The following is a 6,634-nucleotide window of genomic DNA, read 5'->3' as shown; positions in this document are numbered from 1 at the left end:
AAGGGTACATTCTTCACTGGTGATGAAGATCAGGCCTAGTAGCCCATCAGCACTGGTGTTGCACAGTCCCACTCTGATGGGAGGAGAGTTTCTGCCTTTCCCCAGCACCCTTGCAAATTGCCAAAAGCTTTGCTTGCTGCATTGTTATCTCCTAACTGAGTAAGCATGCCTTACACAGCAGACAAAAACCAGTCCAGCACATCCTAATCAGTACGCAGTCAACTACTGAACATGAAACCCTTTTAAATTAAGAACCTGTCAATCAGAAAGCAGCCAGCAGGAGCGAGCAGCTGCAGAAGTCCCCTAGAAGCTACCAGAATCAAATGACATTATAAAAATAGTAAGCTAAAAGTACAGAGTGAGGCAGAGCTGAAAGAAGTATTACACAAGCACTAAATGCCACAGACAAATCTTTTCTCCTCTTTGGCAGGTGAATAATTCTGCTCTGAAACACTTTTTCCTGATAACGTGTAAGCGATACCCTAATTATTAATACATGTATCTGTCTGAATTTGACTCTCTCGTACTGTAGGTATGAATGTTGATGGGCCTGGAGCCTGAGGTAAAGAGCTGCCAGCCAGTAGCGGACTTCTTTTTGAAGTAAAATAACCAGTTTTGGCCCAGCTGGGATAAGAGATGTACTGGTATTGCTGAGACAGGACCTGAGTTTCCTTATTCACCTCAGAACAGGAAAGATACACTACAGTTTTATTTTAGAGGAAAGAGGGAAAACATTTTAAAAAGTTCCTTTTCTCTGCAACTCACAATTTCAGCAAAGTTACGCCTAGAAGTTTTGAAGTTAGTGATAAAAATGGAGTGAACAGAAAGTGCAGATAAGGAAACAAGTCATATGAAATAGTTTATTACTTCTTCCTTGTATTTTTAGTCGTACCAGAAATTTTGTAGTAAGAAAATCACCATGCAATCTTTTCCCTCCTACCTTACATACCATTTTGTCTGCAACTTCTTATCACACTGATGTGACTTCAGTGAGGATTTTGAGAGGTGTTTATCTCTTCCTCTTAAATGCTGCATTTCCATTATTACTGTAGTTAGATCAAAGCAAACTTGGCCTGCTCATGTTGGTAGGTTTTGTCTTTTTCTAAAAAACTAAAAAACATTGGTTTGTTTGCTAATTTCAATATATTTTACTGTACTGAGAAATATCCACACAACGTATTTCCCAGCTCACATTTAAAAGTAATCTTTGGGTCAAGCTGAGTTCATTCTTGGATAATTTATATTACCTTTTCCACGCAACATTGTACTGTTTATTAGTACACGAGTGACCTCCAGTGGTATAGCTAAAAAAAAAAAAAAAAAAAAAAAAAAAAAAGCAGCATCCTGTCTGTAATACAACCACAGAAAACTAAGAACATCTGGAAGTCTCTAACATGTTACAAAGTGCTCCTTTTGGAGACTACGAGTCCTTTTGTTGGAAGAGACATTTAATTTCACTACCTTTTCCAGAAACACCTTGAGGATCATTTGCAAACTACTTAATAGTAGTTACTTCATTTGTAAATTGAAGAGGGAGGAACCCCTGCCCAAACTTGTTGCACGAAGGTGAGACAAGAGGGGCACAAAATTACAAAATGAAATATATAAACTTTTAGAACCAGTTTTAAGTAATGTTAAGTTTGATGGCTTTGTAACAGTAGCAATGGAAAATTACTGAGGTGCATGATACATAGAGAAAAAAAAGAGTACAGCTAGAGAACATACTGATAATTCTTGTACAAGATAAACTGCTGCAGTTGACATAGTTTTAGGCCCTTATGAGGTTAGTACAAACTGAGTTTAAGAAAAAAAAGGCTAAAAGAACAGGACGTAAGGATAAGAAGTATCTGGGAATGGCAGGTGTCCAGGATGGGCTGCAGTTAAACTAATTGGTAAGTAGGACAGGATGATGTGTCTGTGGTGTTAACGAACCAATTAAGCTGGTATAAACATCTAAAGAGCGTACTTTGAAGGGTGCCAGAAGTGATGAAGATTGTTGGAAGAAGTAAACGACCCTCAGAGACCACCACCACATTTTTGTGCGCATGCGAGGAACATTCTGGAAAATGATGTAATCCATATGTAGCCTCATGAATATGTATGTATGCCCATAAGGATGGCTTGTGTAGCAATACGGGGACACACGTTAGGAGGAGCTATCCCCTGTGTCTCCTTGCACTGCAATAAAGAATACCTTCTTGTCAGCTTGAAAACTTTGTTGGCGAGTTTGTTCCTGGAGTTTTCTCCAAATCAAAGGTATGGTAGCCTCTCTTGTCATTCTGCCTCTTAATTTTTCAGTAGTGACCGAAGACCTCTTCAGATAGTACCGAAGCAGTCATTTTTTCAGACTTCTTCCTAAATAGACTAAAAAAAAATATGTGCTGAATGTGAGGATATGATGTTGAACTCAAGGCTTTGAAGCTTTCCTTCCAGGTTTTCAACCTTAGATTATCACTCTACTGTACAACTTACTCCAAAATTGGTGAAGCATTCTTTGAAAATATTAGGCTATTTTAACCTATGCATCTATGTCCTGGGTTGAGCAGTAGCAGTCATCTTTTCTCCTTCTTAGTAGCTGGTGCAGTGCTGAGTTTTTGACTTTCAGCCTGGGAACAGCGCTGATAACACTGATGTTTTTAGTTCCTGCTCAGTAATGTTTACTCTGACCAAGGACTTTCTGAGTCTCATGCTCTGCCAGGGAGGAGGGGAAGCCGGTAGAAAGCAGAGACAGAACACCTGACCCAAACTAGCCAAAGGGGTATTCCATACCACAGCACATTATGCCCAGGATGTAGAACTGATGGCAGTTACCTGGAAGGGTGCCCTGCTCGGTCGGGCTGGGTATCAGTTGGTGAGTGTTGAGTAGTTGTATTCTCTTCCCTTGTTATTTTCCTTATCATTATTATTATTGGTAGTAGCAGCAGTGATTTGTGTTATACCTTAGTTACTGGACTGTTCTTATCTCAACCCATGGGAGTCACATTCTTTCAATTCTCCTCCCCATCCCTCCAGGAGCAGGGGAAAGAAAGGGGGGGGGTTGTGGGGGTGTGAGAGAGAGACTGTGTGATTTACGACTGAGCTTAAACCACGACAATCTAATATTGATTTAGGTGTCCAGTTCTTTACCTTTAAATCATAGAATCATAGAATTATTTGGGTTGGATGGGACCTTTAAAGATCATCTCATCCAAGCCCCCTGCCATTTTCCACTAGACCAGGTTGCTCAAAGCCCCCAAGGTCCAACCTGACCTTGGGTACATCAATGACAAGTAAGACATTATGAATCTGAGGTTAAGAGTCAGTAATCAACTCTCATGTATGAAGCTGTGCATGGAAAAAAAAAAAAGATGCTGAGAGTATCTATGCTCCACATGTCTTAGAAAAACATCAGGAAACCCAATCTTATGTGACTTCCAGAGCTGCTTCTCCCCCAGAGATGAGGCCTTTTCCACAGTTGATGTAGAAGCTGGTCACAAGAGTTCATTGCAGCTAAATGAGGCGCTCGGAGTTGTCAAGATCTCACACCAAGAAAGTATCATCACAGAAAACCCAGGAAGCTCAGGAAGATCCCATATAGAGGGTTTACAGTTTGTCTTCTCACTAGGTGTTATGAGTCAAGAGCCCCAGAGTGCCCTCCAGACCTTTTGTGATCTCCACCAAACACTGTATTATAAAATTCAATTATTCACTAACTCCTTCCTATTCCTTGTAGCAGTCTTTTATTTGTTCAAGGCTTTCATGCTGTTCTCAAGTTCAGAGGCTTGAAAATCTTAATTTTTAATCACCCATTGAAAAAAGCACTAGAAGATCAATACCAGATCCATACATTCTCTGAACTCACAGTTAACAGCTTCGTGCAGTCTTATAGATAATAAAAATAACTTTTTTTTTAATAAATAACAAGAAAAATCCCTTTGTTTTGGAGCATTTCAATAACAAAGCTCTCAGGAGACAATAAAAAATCCACTCAGCTGATTTAGTCCTCAGTTGAGGATTTAAACTTTCACAAGAAAGGAACAGAATTAACTGCTGTTCTGAGCTGAATTGCGCAGGTCAGCACTGGCACAAGAAGAAAGCTTTGAGAAAATCATGAACGAAATGTTTGTAGGATTTTTTCATCTTGCTTTTGAGAAGAACTGAACTCAAGTATCTCTCCAAGAAGTTCTGCCTAAAAGTAGTCCCAAACATTATTGTAAATTTCTATGCTACTATCTTTTCAAAGTGTATGGAAGGAGCATTCATGTTTGGAAAAACAAATAACACATAAAGCTTGCTTCTCTGACCCATCTTTCAACCACACCAGATCTTACATAGTCACTTAAATCTGAGGTCGTGTTTTCCCACAAGGTGTCACCATAGATTAACTTCTCTGTAGGTCTTTATCAAAGGAATTTATATTTTCAGGTTTTAAGATATAAAGAAAACACTCAGATTATCTAAGTGGTACTAAAAACATTTATTGAAGTACATAAGTTTGTAGTGAAATAGATCCAATTAAAGAAAATTGCAGTGTAGTAAAGCAACATCTATTTTTTGAAGTTGCACTAAAAAAAAAGTAAAATCAAGAAACTGGAAAAGAATTCCATATGTCTTTTGCTAACTGCAAAAACAACTTTGAAGCTTCCAAGGACATGTCCTTAATTTCACCTGTGTTCAGCAAATAGTTTCATATTAATAACACACCACATCAGGAATTCTCTCTCTCTCCTAAGCACTAGATTTTTACAATGAAGAACCCTTGTATGTTAAAGATATAATTTCAGCTCTGATCCTACGAAGTGCTCTTTAGAAGTAAACCTGTGTTCACCCCCAAGCTCTTGTTAAAGCTGGGACCATTTCTCACATTGGGGTTTCAGTCTGGGGTGACAGCCTGCCAGGTGACACCTCTCCTGTGGCTTGAAATTGTTTCATGAAATCAAGAGAAAATTGTACCAAAAGCCACAGCTTTCATAGAGAGGAAGACCCCATGGGAGCACTGTGAGGTGTGAGCTGACTCCTCTGCAGGCATTGAGCTCAAACCTCCCAGGAATGAGCAGAGATGTGCCATGCCCTAGGCCAGGTTCTTGCCCCTTGCCACCCCCATTACCGTGCTGTCCCCATTTTCCCCTGCCTTCCCACTTGCACAGGCTCCTCAGTGACAAAAGAGGGTGCTCAGAGGGGATGCTTTTCATCAAGACTTTCTCTTGTGGTTGGGGCTGAGGCCAATCTGAGACAGCAAGTGGTGTGATGGGAGACCCTGCTGGTTGCCGTTAGCATGGCTAAGCATAAGACCGAGATGTTGCTCCCTCCCTCACCACCTTGCTCTTCCCCTTTGTGCTGATTTTCATGTACCGTATGGCCCTTTCTCAGCTAGACTTCTGCCTCACAGCCTTCCCTGAAGACCACAGAGGAGCCTTGCCACTGCCTTGAGGGCTCAGCTCAGAACAGTCCCTTACCACACCAACCCCTCACAGCTGACAGCAAGTGTGTGCTGGGGTGAGGTGTGGAAAAGTAACCAAGCCACAGTCTTCTCAGCACTGAGGGGGCCTCCTGCTCCCCTGGAGAAAGAAGAGGCTGTCACGGTACTTGGGGTTTCACCTTTTTCCAGGGCTGCATCAGTAGCTACCCATCTCATGCGCTTGAGCTGCAAGCAGAGATGCAGTCCTATGCCCTCCCTTGCTAGCTAAAGAGCTTCTGTCTTTGCCCTGAGTCATTTGATTTTCACTTTAAAATGAGAGCACTGTCAGAAAAGGAAGAGCTTGAGGAACACCACCAGAGCTAGAAAGTCAAAATGAATCATTTCAGGTGCAAGATCAAGATACGAAATCTCCACACCCACAAACACTGGTGCTTGTCAGACACCACTCAGTCCCAAAGCCTGAATGTTGGATGGCCTGATGGCTAACAGCATTCGTGCAGAGATATGTCAAGAAGGAACAGGGAGATGAAGAGTGAAATTGAAAACATTTTTAGTCACATTAAGAGAGAAAGAGAAACCTCCAGTTTTTCCTTTCATTGAAAGAAACGCTTGCACTTTCCCAGAGGTAATTATCCAAGAAATAACTAGAAAAGAAGAGTCTGAAGGAAGGTATGTGCCTGTTTATGCAGGTCTACGTTCCCTTAATTAAACAAATCACCAAAAGAAGACCTACAGAGGCATTTTGCAATTATTTTGCAATTATTTTGCATCATCTATGCAATTTGGCACAGAACAGCAGAAATGAAAGCTGTTGTCCTGCAAGTGCCATCTCAGGAAGTGTTCGGCAGTTAGGGTTGCCCACATCACAGTTTTGCCACCAGTACAGTGTTGCAGAATGGCTCCAAGAGCAAGGCCATGAATCCTTGGAGGCCTTGTGCGAGCAAAGCAAAGTGTAGGCCTCACATGTAGGTGACTTAAGCTGAAGGACACACCGCCCTTGAGCTCTGGGGAAAGTCCCTAGGGGCTGGGTTGCGGTTGAAGATCCTTGAAAACAGGAGCTGTATCTGGGAGGAGAATAAATGTAACCGTTTAGAACTAACCAATGCTGTTATGACTAGTAGGCATAATTAACACAATGAGGATATAAGTGATGTGCAACACGAATAAAGCAGAAGCTTGCTTATCACTCATATTGGGTTGTCCTGTCTTGCTTCTCCTCGCCGTCGGCAGTACAGT

This window comes from Neopsephotus bourkii, unplaced genomic scaffold (assembly GCF_033783945.1).
Source record: "Neopsephotus bourkii isolate Nb327-2 ecotype Australia unplaced genomic scaffold, CSIRO-AGI_Nbou_v1 NB_962, whole genome shotgun sequence".
NCBI lineage: Eukaryota > Metazoa > Chordata > Aves > Psittaciformes > Psittacidae > Neopsephotus > Neopsephotus bourkii.
Note: the sequence above shows the minus strand (reverse complement) of the source record.